This window comes from Ambystoma mexicanum, chromosome 2q (genome assembly GCF_040938575.1).
Source record: "Ambystoma mexicanum isolate Mex_15411 chromosome 2q, UKY_AmexF1_1, whole genome shotgun sequence".
NCBI classification, from domain to species: Eukaryota; Metazoa; Chordata; class Amphibia; order Caudata; family Ambystomatidae; genus Ambystoma; species Ambystoma mexicanum.
Genome location: NC_090924.1, coordinates 365020664 through 365042090, shown reverse-complemented (window position 1 = coordinate 365042090; position 21427 = coordinate 365020664). Strand labels below are relative to the sequence as shown.

Below are 21427 nucleotides of genomic sequence, written 5' to 3'. Positions count from 1 at the left end.
TGAGCACACGTTGTTATTTGAGCCTTTCTGTCATTTCTAAATCCTACCAATAACCCTGGTGCAGGACACCCTTTCTAACCCTTATAGACTGGTGACAGTAGCAAAGTGTAAACATCCACTATAGGAGACTCCCAAAGCCCTGTCACCTGCAGACAAAATATATCAAGAGCGCATAAATCCACACTTTCTTTTTGAAAAAGGTGTGTAAACCTTCTACATTTCCATGAGATTATCTGAATTTCAGTACTTTTAACATTAGCCCGCTGTTATTGCGACGAGCCCAGGTAAACATTAAGGGCATTGACCAAACAACTCGAAGTATCATTGTCATCCAAATTCCTCCTACCGGGAAGATTGCTGACAATGGGGGTCATTCCGAGGTTGGAGGTAAGGGATTACCGGCACCGGTAAGGGTGCCGATGCCGGTAATCCCTTACCTCCGTATCCCGAGGTCCCTTTGTGGGTCCTTCCTTACCTCCTGCTTTTAGCAGGAGTTAAGTACGGGACCCGCAAAGGTACTTCGGATGTAATTACGGTACCGTAATTTACGGTGCCGTAATTACCTCCTTCCCCATTCCCATTGAGCCCTATGGGGCAGAAATCGGAATGGGGACGGGCAAAAGGTGAATGGGGGAATTACCGGTCCCTCCAACCCTGGAATGGACCGGTAATTACTCCATTCACTATGCCGGATTTGGGACGGTTTCGGAGGCAACCATGGAGCTAATTACTCCATGGTTAGCTCCAAACCCGGAATGAGGCCCAATCTGTCTTTTTAGGCTGCTATCTCTGCAACATTTAATCTGTAGTGGTGGTGCAGATTCGGGACAAAACATGAGGATTGTGTGCAACCATCAGATTATCTGGCGCACTCTTATTAGTATTCAGTACCAGGATTGAGATGTCATATCCCCATGATTTTATGTCAGCTGCTGCAAGAACTTAGACCACTACTAAATTAGAAGAGAAGTGCCAGATCACCTTGCCAAGGCGATATTCATTCCAAAACTCTACCTGAGAGATATCCTTTGAATTAATTTGGGCGAGGGTCTGAATTATCTTCAATACACGTAGAACATACCCCATGTTCAATACCATTAATTACTGATCTAATGGTAGCTTCTCTAAAATTAATCTGCTAGGAGGAAGAGAGCCAGCATTATTCTTATGAGTTCCCTTTTGTGTGACGGGCACTCACAACAGATTGGTACATTTGTCAACATTTCAGGGTCCCTCTGCTGCAGTTCCCTCATACATATGCCGCAGTCCCCCCTCCATAGCCACTGAAACAACATCAAGCCTATGGGCACCTTCATCCCCAGTGGGCTTCCCTAATGAACGCAATGTTTTGCCACCTGCACTTGATTTAGAAGGCAAAGATAGTTTACACAAAATCTTTCTGGAACCTCGGGACAAGTTTTTCATTCCCATTTTATTGTTTTTATATTTTATTGATCTACTAGCGTCCCCTTTCCCTGCAATCCTCACTTTTCTTTGAAAGAAAATAGAGAAATGAGCTCTGTCCTCATCCTCTGTCCTCATCCACTTCCTCCCTTATGGGAGTAATTTTAAACATTAGTCAGCGCCGGCTCTTCTGCCTTTTACACAGCGGCTTTACTTATAGACTGAGGTCTTCATACACACTAAAATCTACTAAAACAGATAAATGTGATTTTTGTACCTCCTCTAACACCTCACCAATGTGGACACAGAGCCTTTTGTCTTCTCATGGGCTTCAGTCTGGGCTGCTACCTCAACCAACACTGGATCCACTTTATGCAAAACCCTCTTGTACTGCCAATTCGGTGTGTATTTTGGCAAGCCTTTCGAGTTCGTCTCTGAATGTGCCAGGGGGTCTCTGGGCTGCTCGTCGAAAGTCTATCCACTTGTTCTTCTCCGTCAGGGATATTGCTAGAGCCATCGAGGGATCTGCTGCTGACGCGGCTGCAACGGTTTCAATGGAAATGTCTGGGGGCAGCGCATTAGCAGTTAAATAGCTCACGTATTCGGCATCTACGGTCCTCGGAACGGGTTTTCCCGTCGGGTGCCTAGACAAGTAGTCGGCAGGGTTGTTCTCGCCACCCGGTCGATTAATTATTTCAAAGTCATATTCTTGTAGGCGAATGCCCCAGCGCTCGATTCTGGGGGGCATTTTCGTTCTTGGGTTCCCAAAGAGGGACAACAAGGCCTGATGGTCCGTAATGAGTGTAAATCTTTTACCAATAATGAAATTGTGAAAATGTTCACAGGACCATACTGCTGCCAGACTTTCTTTCTCTGCCTGGGAGTACGCCGACTCCGAAGGAGCAAGCACCCTGCTGGCATAGGCAACTACATGTCTTGAATGGGTGTCTTGGCCACTTGTTTGTGCAAGGATCGCTCCCAGACCTACAGGACTGGCGTCCACCACGATTTCAGTATGCCAGTCAGGGTCAAAGTAGGCCAGCCTCTGGCTTCTGCAATGGCTTGTTTAATGGTGTCAAATGCTCCTTGACATGCATCTGTCCATACGAACGGAACATCCTTTTGTAATAGGCGTTAAAGGTGTTCAGTGATGGTGGCAAAGTGGGGTATGTAACGAGTGCAATAGCCAGCCATCCCCAGGAACGACCTCACATCAGCAGCCTGTTCAGGCCTCTGCAGGCAATAAATGGTGGAGACTTTGTCTGGATCCGGAGTCATCCCGTCTGCTGAGAAGATGTGTCCAAAGAATTTAAGCTTGGACTTACTGAATCAACACTTCTCTATGTTCAGGGTCAGTCCCGCGTCTTGCACAGCTGTGCAGGTGGCACGAAGTGCCACGTCGTGTTCCTTCTGAGTCTTTCTAAATACGAGGATGTGATCGCTGTAGTTCAAGGTACCTTTTACAGGGCGGATGACCTGCTTGATGGTTTCATGAAAAATTTCTGCCGCTGATGATATCGCAAAGTTTAGTCATTTGTAACGGAATAGTCCATCATGGGATGCGAATGTGGTGATTGGTCTTGACTCTGGGTGGCGTTCTAGCTGATGGTATCCTTTATTTAAGTCCAACTTGGAGAAGAGTACTGCTATGTTCAATTGAACGATCATGTCTTCGATATTGGGGCCCGGGTGGTGTTCCCTTTGGATGGCTGTATTGGCCATCCTCATGTTGACACATAACCGCAACCGACCCCCTTTCCTTTGGGACAATCACAAGTGGGGAGACCCACAGGGTTGGACCAGTGGCTGGTTCTATAATGTCATTTCGCAGGAGTTGATCCAGTTCTTTGGATACGGCTTCCTGAAGGTGAAACCCCACCCTGCGTGGGTGTTGTGGGATTGGGTGGACTGCTGGGTCAATATGTAGCTTGACCGGTGGGCCTTTTAGTTTACCCAGTCCTTGGCAGAGTCGTGGAAATTGTCTCAGGATGTCTTCTTTCGTGATGAGTGGGACACTTTGTGGCACATGATCCATGTTACAGACGTGGTTCTGGAGTTCGTTTCCGGGCGCAGTCGAGCTAATCGTGTCACCTTCCAGCACATTTATGTTGATGAGACCTAGCGAGGAGGCAGTTTTATAGCTCAGGAGGCATCATCCTTTGGCAGGGCTTCTTATGACATGAATTAAGGTGGTTGTCGATTTGCCTCTTTGGATGAGTCGTCGTTTGAGTGATCCACTACTGTGTAAGGGGACGTCAACGCCCCATTGAAATATACGGGATGCCGTTGGCGTCAGTGGTGGTGAGTCTTGGAGTTGTTGAAATTCTCTCTCTCCCATAATGTTCACTGTGGCTCCCGAGTCAATAAGGAAGCAGAAACGTTTGTCGCAGATGTCTACAGGTATTCGCGGTGCTTCCCGCGCCTCCTCCTCGTCCAGGATGAGGTTCACGAAATCGTCTTGCGTGTATAAGTCGAAATGATCGCCTTCATAGTCTGGAGAGGGTTGAGATATGGTGTGATAGCTTGATCTCGGCGGAGGTGGATTGTCATATTCGTCCCGGGTGCGTGCACCGAGCTCTTGTGGTTCATAGTCATGAATTTCATCTTCAGGGTATTCCTCCACTACTCTGACATATCTTCTCGGCCCCTGTTGATACGGGCCTGCTTGGTATGGCTGATTTGATGCAGTCCTTTGATACAACCTGTATTGTGGTGAGGAGGTTGGTCGTGGCGTGGGAAAAGGTCTTCCTTCTCTGCAAACGGACTGAAAGTGGCCCTCTCTGCCACAGTTCGCACACTTTTGGGTAAGTGCGGGGCATGATCCTGCGTGGGGGAAGGCCATCCCACATCTATAGCACTGTCTTTGCAATCTTGGGGTTGATGCGTAGTTGGAGTTGGTAGGCCTCTCGCTTGCTCTGGTGTTAGCGGGCTGGAACTCAGCTATCACTTCATGTTTTTCTTGCTTGAGAGTCGTTGTGCTGGTCATCTGCGTGGCTTGCTTGTCAACTCTTTCGAGGATCCTAGCCATTTCGCTTACTTCCCGAGTGGTGAGGGGTTTCTTGAGTAGCTGCTTTTTCAGGGTTAGCAAGAGACACCCCTCTATTACTCTCAGGCGGATGACCTCCTCTAGAGAAAATGCGTGGAATTGGCAATGGGCCCCTTTAATTTGAAGCCTTGTGATGAATTCATCCACTGTTTCATCGCTGCATTGTGGACACTGGTTAAACATATATCTTTCATAGTCCCTGTTTGGTTCTGTGTGGGAGTGAGGGGTCGTTTGGACCCCCACGTCATACATTCAGCACGATGTGGATCACTTGCTCGACCAATGGTGGGGGACGCCTCCATCACCCTTATGCTAACAACAGCCCTTATGCTGGGATTGGCATAGGTGGGGCTGTTGCGAGAGACACTTGGCATCCATTTTGTGTACCCTCAACTTCATCTTTGGCCGAGGCCTCACTGCGATACTACGAAAAGGCTTCTCTCCCCTCTGCAGCACCGAGCACACCGCGCACATGGCCCCCACCTTTTTCTCACAGTGCCTGAAAGCTTTGCAGCTCCATTCTCACGCTTGAGCCGGAGGTAATTGCAACAAAAACAAATGTAACATCTCGCCCTTCCTCCGAGATCACTGTCCCATGTGTGAACCGGCCTGAACCATGCCTTGTAGCTCATCCATCTCCACAAACCTGCCTGTGCCCTCTTACCCTCACTGCTGGAGAATTACCGCCAGTATAACCCTCTGTCCCTGCAAGGTATTCTCTTGATGTACCAGACACGCAACCCTGCCATGAAGCCCACCCCAGTGTGCCCCGAACTAAAATCAGACCTCTGTCACAGTAAATTGCAGCCTAGAACTAACAAATGTCAACATGCCCCCTGGTTTCTTTGATGTGCTCAGACCCACCCCACGATTGATGTTATCACATTTGCTAAGACCCTTAAGCCTGGTACTCCATATAAGTCCCAACGAGTGATAGTGTGATTATATGTATGCAATTTATAGGCTTGTAATGATTTGCTCAAAGGAGCCGTAGTGACTATTATTTAGTGCATGTCTAAGGGTAGTATCTCATGTTAGTTTAGATAGTGGCCACCCTGCTGCACAGCGACCTGACCCTCACCCCGCCTGGACACAGGCAGGTGGACCTCATGACGCTCACCCTCCCGCCAACTGAACAACCAATCTGGAGGGAGCAGCACCTACAGCTACATATGTTACTTAATTTTTATCCAATCCTGTGTCCATGTAGTGCCTTATATGATGATGTCACCAGTGACGATTTTTGCCTTGATAAGTTCATGTAATTGTAATGTTTGCCAGAGCGCTCTCGGGCAGCAGAGTTCTCTGGATGCCAAATTTACATAAAAGAAAACTAACTCTAGCAGCATGTTCTCTTAGTCTCTTTCCCCGTTCGGGTGTGTCTTATTTCTTTGGATTGCATGTTTAAGACGGGGATGGGCCTTTACAGTTCTATGACCAGTCTTTTGTTTAGAGCGGTTATTAATGTGGCAAAATTGGTGTGCTCTGCTGGTGGGATGGTTTTGATTAGTGTTTTTATTTCCGTACCAACCGTGTTAATAAAAATGCTGCGTAGGCGTGGAGAGGTTTCTTCTCCTGCTGCCGCTATAAAGTTGTTAAAGTCCTCAAGCCATTCGATCCATTGAGGGCCCTTGTCCGCCTGCGGTGTCATAGAGAACGGCGGGGGCATGCGCCATGCTGTGGCCGTTCACCTGGACACTGGTGGGGGGGCTGCTGAGCCTGTCCCGCTTGATCAGAAGATGTGATCATGGAGCGTGGGTTAATGAAAAAGGTGCAGGCAGCTTATCTTGGTGTTTTCTATCAATGTTGTCAGTACACATTTGCACTGATGTGTAGAATACACAGAGTTTATTTATTTTTTTTGTACCCCCTTTCACTTTTGTTAATATGGCCTTTTCGGACTTTGGGGGTAGGGGGAACACCCACCTAGCTTGGTAGGTTCTTCACGTTGCTCTTGAATCATGTTCTTGGGCCTTATCTGGGCCTCCTGCTCCTTATTTCTGGGCTTTACGTTGTATGCATATGGCTGGCCAGGTGGGGCGCTGTTTGAGAGTTCAGGATTCACTGTGGGAGTCGTGCCTGTCTGTATGGGCCTTCGTGGCAGGGCTCAGGTCTCAGGGGCCGTGCAGGGTCACCTGACGTGGAGGAAGGACTTTCAGGGAGCTTGTGTTGCAGGCGGGATCACCAATCACAGACTGTAGGAGGGGCTGTAGGTACGGGTGCCTCGGAATCTTTCTGCTGGATGACTCACGCAGCGGGATCTCTGGTGATGGAAACAGATGCTTGTGGCTTCCGGATGGAGCATGCAGCAGGACCGCTTGTGTGTGGAGACGCGGGCGCACGGCCCCATGTTGTGGATCTGTGGGATCACGGACATGGACGTACGTACGCACAGCAGGATTGCTGGCGCGCGGATGTAGGAGGACGCTAGTGGGCCGTGTCAAGCCTCGTCGCCAGTTATTGTTGTGGCTCCAACCTCAGAAATAAGGAGGCACACACCAGCGGTACGGAACAGAACCTGCTTAATTAAATTACAAACTGGGAGTGGCTTTACTTCCTGCCGCTTCCCACAAACCCCTTCTTTCACCTCGTCACATCCTGGCATGATTCACACTTGTGGGGTCTGTCTTAAAGAGACAGTCCATGCAATATGTGGGTAGGGCAGACTTTGGGGGTCATTCCGAGGTTGGAGGTAATGGAAAAACGATTCCGGTAAAGGATTACCGGCATCGCATACCGCTCCGGGCTATTCTGACCCAAGTCAGCACTATTAGCGGCACCATAAATAACGGTTCCTCTAATTGCGGCATGGGCGCGGGCACGCGGCCCATCATACCGGCAATAGCGGCATGCCGCTAAAGGAAGGAAATCACAAGTCAGGCGGACAAGCAAATACTGGCATCATGAATGCGCTAATAGTGGATATCGGCATGCCGTAAATACCAGCATCGAGAACCAACCGTAAAATGCTATGTGCAGTGTTCCCAACTGCCACAGGTGCACACTATCAGCACAGGTGGAGGCAATGGAGTCTGGGCCAGTACAAAAGGAGCACACCCACACACTACACCCCTTCCCACACCAAGATGATTCCAATAGTAGTAGCACTACTGGAGCTGGAGGACATGCTTGCATTGCAACACCAGCAACAACAGCAACAGCAGGCACCAGAGAGGAGACGAAGGAGGAAAAGGAGGGTGAGACAGGCGCAGCATGCCCCACCAGTGCAGCCAGCGTTACCACGCAGGCAGCCCCCAATCCCTCGCATCAGAGCCAGTCCTTTCAACCTAACCCCTGAGCAGATCCACACCCTGTACCGTCTGGACCGGGACACCATCGTCAACATGATACACAATGACATAGTCAGCCTCATTGAAATACGCACCGCCATCCCCCCCTCTACTGCAGGTAGTGTCTGTACTCCACTTCCTTGCCACAGGCACCTTTCAGCACACAGTGGGGCACATGCATGGCGTATCACAACCCTTATTTTATCGCATTCTGAAGCAAGTGCTAGATGCCCTCCTCAAGCACACAAGGGACTACATATCCCAACCACGGACTCCCCAGGAGATTTTTGAAACAAAAGTTGGCTTCCATGCACTGGCAGGCATTCCAAATTGAATAGGTGCCCTCGACTGCGCCCACGTGGAGTTGGTGGTCCTGCATGCCATGGAAGTGATGTACCGCAACCGCAAGCAATACCACTCAATCGATGTGCAGATGGTATGTGACGCCAGCAAGATCATCACACATTGTTGTGCCCAATATCCCGGATCAAGTCATGACTCTATGGTCCTGTGGAACTCCACGCTACCACGCTTCATGTAGCGACATGCTGGATGACGTGCCTGGCTGCTTGGTAAGTTGCATGACAGGCACATGGCAGTGAAATGGGGGGAGAGATGCACAAACCACCATGGTGTCAATGTTTATGTGACAGCACGATGTGCACATCACTAAACACTGTGCCCCAAAGCATCCCAAACAGAACATGACACCCAAATCCCATAGGAATGAAGTAAGGTCGACACCTATCACAACATGACTAACAGTAACCACCCCACATCCCACAACACGTGCACCACTCATCAGCGGACCTCACCCTCAATAACACCATCCAGCAACATGCAGTGTATATGCACTATGTTGCTGTCTCCAGCGAATCACCACACAGGACAAGCATCCGTGGGAGAGCATTGAACTGAACCACCAAGGGAATCCACTGTCTGCAACAGGGCCGTCACAACCACAGGAATGCTGCATGTCACCATGGGAAAAATCAGCGCTGAATGCCTAATATTGCAGAGCCTACTGCCAACGCTCCCAGTCAGAAAATCATACAGAACACAACACATCACAAATTTGACACAAACACAGCTGTATGCGTACACAATGCATGAGCAACAAGACGGCAGTGCACACCGTGTATCATCTTGAAGATGCAACCCACACCATTATTCCATGGTACAGGACACATTGAGGGCCTAAAAATGGCGTGCATACAACCAGGGACATGTGCATGTGACCAACGATGATCTGCCGGCATGTGTGACTAGTACAGCTGTCCATCATCAATCGACTGACATATACCTTTTTTGCCTCCCATGCAGGTGACAGTGGCTATCCCTTGAAGCTGTGGCTCCTCACCCCTGTCCAAAACCCACAGAACAGGCACGAGGAGGACTACAATCGATCCCACACCCGTACCCGTGTGGTCATTGAGCAGACCTTTGGCCTTTTGAAGGCACGGTTTTGCTGCCTTAGCCGGTCGGGTGGGGCACCCCTCTACAGGCATGAGAAGGTGGCCAAGATCATCATGGCATGTGTCATGCTGCACAATATGTGTATCCGATGAAACGTGCCCCTGCCTCCTGACATTGAACTGCTACCACCTGGTGATGATGAAGGGGATGAAGAAGAAGTGGCTGCACATCATCGCGGTGCCGATGCACAGGAGGGATGTGCTGTGCGTCAGTCAGTGATTGCACAATATTTCTGACACACATGGCTGCAGAGGGTGACATGATAGTCGGACAGAGGGCACTGGGTGTGGGGGTACATGTACACTATGCACTATATATGAATAAATGACACATGCGCAATGATGAATGTCCACTCAAGTCTTTCTTTTTACACAACTGGTGTATTGAAATTTACAATGAAGACAAAAGTGCACTAACCCTCCATCACCTTCACCCCATCCCGCTCCCCCCAAAACTCCCCCACACACTCTCACCCCCCTCCTGCTTACCCCACAACTCTCCCACACACCCTCACCCCCCTCCCTCACAACTCCTCCACACAACCTCACCCACCTCGTTCTCCCCCCACAACTCCCCCACACATCCACACCCCCCTCCCCCACAACTCCCTCACACATGTCCCAACAAGTGTCTAATGCCCTCATCAGGCTGGCCAGTCTACTTCTTGGCACTCCCTGGACCTGGTGGCGGCATGTCCAGCCGGCACAGGGTGCGCGACGACCTTCGGAGTGGGTTTGGTCTGTGTTCAGCTGGAGGACGATGGTGTGGCTGCCTGCTCCATCTGGGGTGCCGGACGTTCTGCCTCCATAGCATCAGCGATGCAGCTGAAGACCTGCCGCAGGGTGGATACCTCCTCGCACAATCGGCTTGTATTGTTTGCAAAGATCTTGCCCAGGGAGGCGGTGTTATCAGCAATTATCTTGCCCAGAGAGGCAGTGTTTTCACCCCACTCCTGCCTTGCCTGGGCATTGTCATTCACGAATTGACGCACAAGGGCAGTCGGCTCCTCATGTTGCTGCAGCCCCGCAGGTACACCTATGGAGGTGGATGATGCTTGGGTTGTCATGTTGGACTTCGATGGGCTCCACTATGGGACTCATGGCCCCTTGGTTATACTCCCCCCGCATCCCCAGGTTGCTCCGGGGTGGTGGCGTGGTCAGACTCTAAAGATGTGATCTGGGGGATGGTGCTGGACTTGGTGTGCAGGGCTGTTCTGAGGAGTCGTCCTCCATGGGCACCCACACCTCTTCCTGCGCCTCCTCCGGAGCCAGGGGTGCTGTGGTTGCCGCCTCCCCAACTGAGCTGGACTCTGCTGAGTGCAAAGGCATGTTGGCCTCATCCCGGGCCGTCTTCTAGGGTGTGGTTGGCTGTGGGGGTGAGTCCCACGCCTCGCTGTCATGGTCTGAGCCTGTGGGGGTCGAAGAGAGGGACGGCATGAGTGATGGTTTGATAAGCATCATGCATACATTTGTATAATTGCTCATCTACACATTAGAGGGTAATAGGCAGTTGTGTTTGGACAATCACGTTGCTTTCTACATGGGTGGGTAATGCAGGCATCCGTAGTGGTCACTCATGTTGGGGCAGACATATGGTATGTGACATGCATATTTCTTGGGGCCTGCATGCATTGGGACTCATGCCATTGACATCTTAGTGTGGTTTGTGTACGGTATGACATTGCCTTGCTGCAGGCATCTGCATGTGTCTGTGCTGCGTACAACAACTTTGCTGAGAATGTGTGTTTATTGGGCCCTGGCTTGCCTCTTTAGACAGACATATTGCTGGACTATCATCAGACTCTGCATTACAGTGCTTTCTTAGGACACTCACCTCCATCCGCCGATGACGTGGCGCCACACTCCATGTCTCCCACACCTTCTATGTACTCCATGCCAATCAGGCTAGCACATATGTCCTCCCACCGGACAGCTTTATGGGGGAGCTTGCTCCTCCGCCAGTTGACATGGCCTGGCTCCTGTTGGCCGAGAGTATGTTGCGGACTCGCAGCCGCAAGTCGTCCTACCTCTTCCTGCAGTCCTTGATAGTGCAGGGGGTGTTACCGACCGCGCTTACTTTTTGCACCACAAGTGCCCAGATCTCCTTCTTGCATATTATGGCCTCCCTCTTCATCCTCTGGGCAAACACGACATCTGCATTTTGTTCTAGGGTCTCCGCAAGCATGGTCAGCTCATCTTCATTAAAGCGCTCCTTGCGCTGGCGGGAGGCGCCCTTCTTCAAAGCCTTGGGCATTGTGGTGTTGTAGTGGTTAGGATCTCACACACAGCAGTATCCAACAGGTCCCGGATGTTGAGGATGCCAATGGATTGTGTTTTTAAAGATGGCCGCTGGGCTCTTTCCCGTTCCTGTGCGATGATGCTACTTCCGGTTCCGCTTATTTACCGTGACCGCTGTTAGCGGTCACCGCTAATGCCGTCTTCATTCATGCCGGTAGTGCAATCTACGCTTTAGTTGATGGCGCTAAGGGCTTTTTTCAGGGCTTCAGCGGCATGCCGGTAATGTCGGCATGGCGCAAAGCTTGTGCCCGCAAGGTCGCAATGGCTTTCTATTAGCTGTCTATTACGGACACGGCATTTACTGCATGCCGGTAAAGACAGTTACTTACCTCCAACATCGAATGACCCCCTTTGATTGTTAACACAGGCTAGATGAGGTTTCTGGTGTAGACGCAAATCGACTCACTACCATGAAGTCCATGATCACTGGTGGAGCTTTCAGGACCGGAATGGGTTTAGATGTAGGACTACATTTAGAGTTTTCACCCCCTACTTGCAGGCGTTATCTCCGTCGTGCCATCTGCCTCTGTCACAGTCTTCGGGTACCTCGACACTGCTTTACCTAAGCGCTCCCAGTTTCACATAACGCTGTGACACCATTCACGGGCAGCTTAGACGGGCCGTTACGACAAAGTCCATAATGCTGCATTTCCGTCACTGATGCTCTGGGTGATAGCAGACAAAGGTTTTCAAACGATACAACCTCACAGGTGAAACAGTACGCAGAACAAAATACGACCGACTCAGCTCAACAATCTTTCAGTCAGGTTGATACAGGTAAAGGTCACAATGGGCTATCCCCTACAGAGCTAGAGTACCTCTAATTAGCGCCTTCCTTTTGCCTGACTGCTGCTGAATGCACACTCCAATAACGCATTCCAAAGTTATCATAACAATCCGTCCAAGCAATACCTAAACCCCTGGCTCATCAACAATCCATGTGACGTCCAAAATTGAATCACAAACTGCAAAATTGCTTCCAGCAGCCCGACACCTTCTGCCTTGGGTTCCCCCATTGTCCACAACACAAACTCCACGTTTGGAAACACCACGTGTCATAGAGAAATTCTTCCACTCCTGCTGCAACCAGCCACCATGCTAAGTTGCTATCCATACTCCCCACCAACATCCACATAATCCTTCCAGATGCCTGCACTCCTGTCAGTGTGTCACCAATATGCATCGACCGACTATGCCGACAAACTGTTTCACTCAGCAGAGTGTCCGCCCTCTCATCGGGCCACATCACAATTTCGCCGTCAGTACTACCACACCCACGCATGGCGCCTGATGACTCGTGCACGCTCCCCTTGTGTGACATCATCACTCCTTCACTGACTACAGAGGCAGCTGGAGCTCCGTGATGCCCTGCCTCTCCAACAGCCGCATCCACCAGGGTCAGGGACTCGTGGGCCCCCATGTTGACCAGCGCCAACTGCTGACTTGTCCAACCAAGCTCTACCACACCAGGCGCAGATGACATGTCACAATGAGCTTTACCAGCTCCATTTTCTCGTTGCAAAAGAGAAATAACCTCTGTGGTTCTTCTCCAGCGCCTTCTCTATACTAGCAGACATTGCCGTGCCTGCACAGGAACTCACCAACAACTGACACCCCACAACCTGGTGGCTCACGAAACACTGACTCTGCAGGATGACTGGCTAGAGGCTCGTAGCCTCAGGGTTGCACCACCCAGCCTGCATTCAATCAGGGCCATCCCTCCTAGGTCCCGACCCCCTGCCAGCACCTCATAGCCACTGAGCTTGCACCACCTGGCCTGCAAGACAACTCAGGATCGTTCTGCCTGGTCCTGACTCTGGTTGGCACCTTTATGGATGGACGTGTGTCCTGGAAGGCAATGTCCTGTCCGCCTGCTGCTCTCTACTCAGCAGCTCCTTCAAGGCCAACCTGTCGTCAAAATGTAGTAGCCTCCATGGGTTAAGACGATGCCTGGACACACCTTTCATGTAGGTAGATGTATTTCTTGTGTCTCTTACAGGTAAGTGCCATGCATGCTAAGTACATAGGACAGTAACACTGGCACATCCGCCCCAGGCAGCTTCCAGGTTTAACTGACTCTTCTCCGAACCCTAGCATATGTCACTCACCCAAGATTCCTAAGTGGCACCACAACATTCCATTCACCTTCCCATACATCCAGGATGCACCCAGAACCAAGCTACAGCACACTCACCCAGGCAAGTAAGCTAGAAAACTTGAGATGAGATCGCAGGTTCGGAGAAAAGGGCCAAAATCTTTGTTTTTGTTCTGTTGAGTTTAAGGCATCAATAGCACCTCCAAGAATCAAGGGCCAACAACAAGCTTGAAGTTGATTTGCAGTTGCAGACTGCACAACATCCAGACGCGCCATGATCTGAGTGTCATCCATATTCATCACAAAGTGAAATCACATGTGATTTGACCAATAAGCCAGAGGGAAGATATACATGTTAAACAGAAGAGGAGATTGTACCTATCCCTGGTCAATCCCTCAGGTTAGGCAGCACAAACTAGAGGACAAGGAAGTAATGGTATTGACTTATACAGGTCAGACACAAAAGATAGGAGCCAGTCCAGGGCCAAGCCTCCAAGTCCTATTGAACATGAGATTGAAATCAGTAGCTGATGGTCGATGTGTCAAATGCAGCCAACAGATAAAACAACATCAGTGGATACATAACATGGGGATTTGATAAGCAGTTGCCTATTGCGCCATGAAATCAGGCCGTAAATAGGTGAGTGGCAGAGTGATCTTTTTGACCAAGCTCTGCTACCATCAATCACTTTTGTTAAATCAACCTGAATTCGAATACGGATGGTTTCAGTACCTGTACCTAAGCGGAAACAGACCCAATGTTGATAGAGAAGGTCATAGGCATCCACATGGGACTGTATTGCTCAGCCACAATCCATTCAAACACATTACCAGTATATGAGAGCCAAGAACATGGGTAAAAAATGACTTTGCATCACTGTGTTCATGTTAGATTTTTTTAATAGCAGTGTAACAATGACTTATTTGATATCGAGGAGCATTTTGGCACAATTTAATGGCACATTTACTAAAATTGTGAAATCTAGAGAAATTGAGTCCGAAATTGACTTTAACAATCTTTCCAGGCAAACATCCAGAAGAGAGGCAGAAAGCTCACATTTGTGGGTGAGATTTTTTGGATGTTTAGTCATTTCACTAGCACCACAGCTAGTGCAAACTGGTATATTACCCTAGTGATATGACAAGTTCCTGTGCTATAAAGAAGTTCTTAAAGGGAAGAGCTTTCAGGCTCACCACCGAAACCAGTCTTGTAGGCTGCCTGGGTCCGGCTGAGGTGCAGCTTAACCCACCACAGCCAACCTACATGCCAGTAGCAGGCAGTGCCTCAGGGACAGAGACTTTACTGATGTATGTAACACTGGACTCAATGTCACGGTCTGTCAATTCTGTAGACACCATGGGGAGCATTGAACTCCATTCTTTACAGTACTGTCAACAAAAGGTAAGACCTGATGGAAGAGGACAGTTATGGTGAGGCAATGTGATTAAGTAAACTACTGCAAAATGGCCATGATGAGGGGCCTAAAGGAAATAGGAAATTGTGTGCTAGTAATGATGGGCTCAGTGGGTATACTGAAAGTCTATCATGAGGTACCAATATCAGAAAGTCTCACTGGTCTGGACATGCAACAGTTTGATAACTGACTGGCCATAAGATAAACAGGTAATGATGTCCTTAGTGGTTTTGGTATAATATGGTAATTAGGCGTAATGTCACTAGCACTAGGCCACAAAAGTAAATAGCCATTGATATTATGTCCCCTTCACCTCCATTTTGGTGTCCCTGCGGTTGTTTGAGTACATGCAGAAGGAATCCAAAACCTGGGATGTATGGTACCACCCAATGTATACCTGGTGTCCAACTTCCTCACTGACCATATGAATATACGCCAGATACCAGTCTATGATGGGAGCAAGTACACATATGTTGTAATGTTTGGTGTTCCTTACAAAACCTAAATACAAATATTTTTAAATCAAAACTTGAGCTGTCCAGACCAGAGTTCATGGTAGAAGGGGAGACAAACGGAAAGGGCGAACATTCTGCTTCATCAGAATTTTCTACACGCTCCCACCAGAGTAAAAGTGCTGATGCGTTTCAGAAGTTGTACAAACTGAATGAGGTCTGGTATTCTTGCACACTGTGCAAATAGAGGGCCTTGAGGAATGCACCAGGGTAGGAGCAGGTACAGAAACATGTGAATGACACACTATGAGCCATGTGCGTGTGAGTACACAAGTGAGGCAACGGACTGGTCTCTAGAGTATAGTTTTTAACTGAGGGTGCATGCATATCGGATGGCACGATAATGGGAAAGGACACATATCTGATGTTTTTAAAATATTAATTCTTTTTAGGTTTGTGCAGTAGTAACGATGTGGGGAATCCTCTGGATTAGTGGCTCCAATATTTGCAAACTAAGGGCAGGAATATGCACTACAAAAGGAACTGTTAGTACCTCCTGCGCATAGGTAATAAGACCACTAGTTCAGAGGATGCCACCTAGAAAATGTGGCTCGAAGGAGGAGTCCTTTGGTAGGTGGTATCAAGGGGGTTGCTTCGACAATGCTTTGTTTGCCGTACATTGAGACAGAATTAGGTCTTGATTCCATTTCCGTCTTTAGGTTATATCCTCAATAGTTATCATGAAGTCACACCTAATTTGGGCAGTAGGGTTAGAATAACAGTGATTTATCAATCGACAACCCAACTTCTCAGTTTAAGAGGCTTTCATATGTGTAACCCTTTCTTTGTTGTGAAGTATATGTTTTTCTTCCAATATGTGGTACGACAGCTAGTACAGGAGGATGGGAGAGGGACTGCTAGAATAAGCATGAGTGCATGAACATGCTAGATAATAGTCAGAGAAGGACACTGAGAAGGGTGATGTGGACGAACGCATATCACAAAATACGATAGAAGATGATGGGGTAGGTTTAATGGCTCTGAGATTCATCCCCATATTACTGCTTACGTAAATTTCTTAACTAAGAATCCCAGTCGCCGGTGTGGTGTCAAACCTTAAAGTCACATACAATACAAGACTTTGCACACAAACTTTTGTCAAAGGCTCATAAACATGCAAAAAAACACTTGATGATAGAAAATATATTTAAAATTTATTAGGTCAAGAAGACAATATAAAGCAAAAAAATCATTAAAGAGTAGCTTAAAAAAATTTGATATAAAAAAGATACATGTGTGATCAATTCATTAGGACATCAGTTCCTGATATAGCACACAGATCTAATTTATAAACAATTCTAAAGCTCAAATTTAGTTAAAAAAACCAAACAATTAGTTTCAAATTTAAAAGAACAATTTGAATTCTGTGGTCAGGTATAATATGACGATAGTCTCATCTTAAAGATGAATCGCCACCATTACAATTGTGTTGATTCTTTAAATCCTGATGGGAGAACCATTAGGTTCTGATACTGCAAAACAGATGCAACAATTCAAAACACTGTTGATGGTACAGAGTTCATATGCCTGACATGTTTCGTTCTGACATCATTGTTACAATATTAATGAGAACTTCTTCAGGGGAGACTTAACATAGCAGAAGAAAAAGATGAGAACTCTCTTTCGTGTTTATAGAAGGTTGCACAGCTTGACTGTCTGCTCGACTTCTAAGGATAACAGCACACCCAAACAGCTGTTAGTGGCGCTGTCACTATTAATAGCCTACTTAATGAAGTTTTATACTTCATAATAACATGGCTTACCGTCAGAGTGTAGTTAAATCACTCGTTCTTCGGGTCAGTAGACATGTCTTTTTAATAGACTTCCATCTGTTAAAACAAATTGTACACTTTATCAACCACTCCTTAATCTTCTGTCTCTCATTAGGCATTTCATACACTACCGCGTAGCATTCAATTGGTATTAAGTCAAAGATTCACATTTCTGCACTATGTTTAACTATGGGCCATACAGTGTATTTTTAGTGACCTCATCAGTTATGTTTGTGTCTTTTGTATTCAAGCGTGGCTTTAAACACTCTGGTAGCCACCCTATGGTATTACGTCATTATAGCACTAGGCGAAGCCTCAAGGACTATACATGTTACAGTTAGTGGGTATTACAAACACTTAAAAAGTGTGCCCCCTTCAAAAAACTGAAGTTCAGGATGTCTTTGTTAAAATACGACAACATACTTGCAAGCTGTCTAAAAGTTTGTAGATTAGACTTTGGTTTTGTTCGTCATGCGGCTGGACAAAACATGGATGTTTGTACTCATATCCGTTCTTAATGTAATTCATAGGTACTGGGGACTCAAAAATCAGTCGCAGGCATTCAACATAACCACTGTGGACACAAATCAACACAGGACCACGTTAGAGAATCTGGTAATGCCGTCAACATGGTGCTAAAAATAGTGGAAATCTAATAAACTAATCCAGCAACTCGCGAAATACCCTGTATGTTTAAACACTGTGCTCACAACATGCTGGTAGTTATGGCAACTCCCTAACAATGCCTCGTGAATCTTATTCTGGCTATAAATCAACTGTTCGCCCGGAAGAACTAGAAACGCACCCGTGGTTATAATGCAGTGCAATCTCTCATAAAAAGAGTCTACTGCTATTCGTGCTAGTGTGCACGGATTAACGTGCGTGCAACAAGCAAAACACCTCGTTATAATAAGTAGGTATAAGTTAATAAAAGTCCAAGTGACCTAACCGGCAAACGATCTACATTAATCACTTACCTGCAACATGTCTAACTTTCGGCCCTTTCGTCGTCCAACGTGCGGTACGGTGGAATCAGCAGCACGCCATTAAGGACTTGTGCTGACTCTACATAAAGCAAGAACGTGGCCCCATGATTGGTTCGGCTTACTCACCGCGTTACTCCTCGCCGTGTCACATGACTAGTATTAGTGCAGTTCTTAAAGTAACAAACCTCAATGCCATTCTTAGCTTATGATACCAATACGGTGTACGTTGTATATGACAGGTCAGTGGTATGTATTAACACGATAGAGTATAGTACTTTTAGTACATTTATTTATATGGTCTTCACCAACAACGGCATTAGAAATTACTCCTGATATTAATTCTAAAGTCAATGTGTCCAACGTTCTTGAACTAACGTTGTTTATAGAACACACAGACAAATGCTATCATTTAGAAAAAACAGATACCACTGTTACATACTATTAAACTGGATTAGTCAATAGTCCAATTACCACAAGTGCAAGGTACACCAATTACAAATTCCTCACAGCCACACAGGTCCGTTCCCTATCTTCGTGAGAGGTTGTGCCACTCCACCTGTTCATTTAACCCTATATTAGCTGTATCACACAAGAAAATCAGCCATTGTTCTTTGGCCTATAAAGTACTGTTTGAAGATTCTCTTTGTGAGATTGGTGGGATATGCAAAAGCACAGTCCATTTCAGATCTTCACTCGTGTGTTCCGCCATCAAAAAATGGTTCACTAAGGGTGCTAGTACCACTTTATTCTTAAAGCAGCTCCTATGCTCGGAAATTCTAGTTTTAATTTTTCTTGTGGTCATCCCTATATAGATTTTCTGACAGGGACACCAAATTGCATATACCACATTGCTAGAATTGTAATTGGCAAAGTTACGCTGCACCATGGTTGTTTCAAGCCTAAATCTACTTCTGTACTCCTTCGTGTTAAACCACACAGTGGCCACATGGTGAGTGCCCTGTCAATCTGGGCATCCCCCAAAGTTCACTTACACTCTTTTGAGGTTGCAACGCTTTAGTGATATCATTCTTAGTTAAAAGATCTTTTAAATTTGCGCCTCCGTTGAATGCACACACTGGAAGTCCCAACGGGCATTCTCCACTCTTTAAGATGTCCCAATGTTTTTTTAATCGTCTTATTTATTTGGTTATACATAGGAGAAAAAGTACTTACAAAGACTATCCCCTTCTTCTCTTGAGATTTGTCTTGATATTCGAACAAGGCTTCGCGGTTGTTATGCATCGATCTTTTAAGGGCTCTCTTCACTATTCTTTTGGGATAGTGCCTTGCTTCTAGTTTAGAACTTAATTTCTGCGCTTCAGACAGGAAAGTGGTTTTTGTAGAACTATTCCTTTTTAGGCGTAGGAACTGGCCTAACGGTAGATTTTCTCTCGTGTGGCGTGGGTGGCAACTCTCAAAAATTAGCAGGGAGTTCCGATCGGTTGCTTTATGGAATGGTCTCACTTGAAGAATGTTGCGCATTGTTTCAACCCAAATAGTAACATTCAAAAAATTAATTTCTGCATTACTGTGGGTATGGGTGAATTGCAAAAACTGATTCTGATTATTGATCCACACCATAAAATCTTCGAGTTCCTCTACTGAACCTTCCCATACTATGAGAATATCATCAATATAGCGTCACCAGAAACCTAACTTTGTAAAGAATGGGTCCTTGGTGCTATAGACGTATTGTATCTCAAATGATTCAACGTAGAGGTTAGCTGGTAAGGGGGCTACTGAAGAGCCCATAGCTGTGCCATTGATCTGTTGATATAGTTGGTTATTGAAACTGAAATAATTTTCAGTTAATGCCATTTCGGCACACAAAAGAATGAAACTGTTCGGTGTTGTGCCTTCTTTCCTTTTAGAGAGTAATATTTCTTCTAAAACATTTAATGTTCCGCATTGGGGTATCCACGTATATAACGAGACTATGTCGAGGCTCACCAATACCCGTTTTTTTGGGTCAAATGCCATCTCTTCCACCATATTGATTATCTCTGTGGTATCTTGTATAAACAAATACATATTAGACACAAAAGGTTTGAGATATTTGTCAGAGAACTTCGACAACGGCTCTAACAAGGAGCCTGTGTCTGAGACAATTGGCCTGCCTGGTGGTGCAATCAAAGATTATGGATTTTTGGAAGGATATAAAATTTAGGTGTAGTAGGTCTTTCTACTACTAGGAATGCTTGTTCTTGCTGGCATATACACCCTCGTGACACTGCTTTTTCATAGCACCTCCTTTGTAAGCTTTACGCAAAATGATATCTGGATTGTTGGCCAAATTTTTAAATGCATTTCTTTCGCTAGTACTTGTTCTAATCGTCTCAGATCTTCCCATGCTCTTTTAGCAGAGACCACTGATTCTGGAGTATAATTACTTACTGGTGGATTAAAGGTAGATTTTGCACGTAGACCGTTTTCATTATTCTGTTGATCGTATTCCTGATGTTGAAAGAATTGTTGTAGATGTATTTTCCACATTAATTGCTCTATTTCTACTCTGGTCTTGAATTTGTCATACTTGACTGTAGGGACAAACCCGAAACCTTTATTTAGCACAGCCACCTCTTCTACACTTGGATTATAAGATGAAAGATTCACTAGTAGGGATGCGTGCTGCGGGTCTGGCGTGGAGCATACTCCCAATCGTCTGTTGTCAGGCGCTGATCTAAAAAACCTTGTTGAAATTGAGCTTCTGGACCCATGGTCATGTTCTGATTACCTTGAAAAAAGTTACCTCTTGTATGTGGGGTTCGATTATTCCTTCTTTGATTCCAACCACAGACGCGATTGCGGTTGCCTCTTTGGCCTCTTGATTGAGATGGATTGCTACCGCACGACCCATCAGAACTAAAGGATGTATTACTGAATCTCACTTGCTGGCGATGGTTCTGCTGTCCTGTCTGTTTTTGTCCGAAAGGGTCAGACCCTTCTTTAGTGTACCGGAAGGCATTCTCATGTGAGAATTGTAAAAGATCTTTTTTCATCCTTCCGATCCGGTCTTGTGCACAGAAGTCTCTAAAATCTGTAATTTCTTTACAATATGTGGTACGACAGCTAGTACAGGAGGATGGGAGAGGGAGTGCTAGAATAAGCATGAGTGCATGAACATGCCAGATAAT

The 21427-nt window shown here is 46.8% G+C and overlaps 1 long non-coding RNA gene across 1 annotated transcript in view; it reads right to left on the bottom strand.

Annotated features, from left to right (window-relative positions):
* LOC138569428 (uncharacterized) overlaps nt 1-18400 on the bottom strand; it is a 127734-nt gene extending 109334 nt beyond the window's left edge. Inside the window, exons 1-2 of the long non-coding RNA XR_011303238.1 lie at nt 18285-18400; nt 17299-17364 (exon numbers count right to left, since the gene is read on the bottom strand). This is a non-coding gene — a long non-coding RNA (uncharacterized lncRNA). The remainder of the gene's footprint in view (nt 1-17298; nt 17365-18284) is intronic.
* Between the last annotated feature and the right edge of the window lie 3027 nt (nt 18401-21427).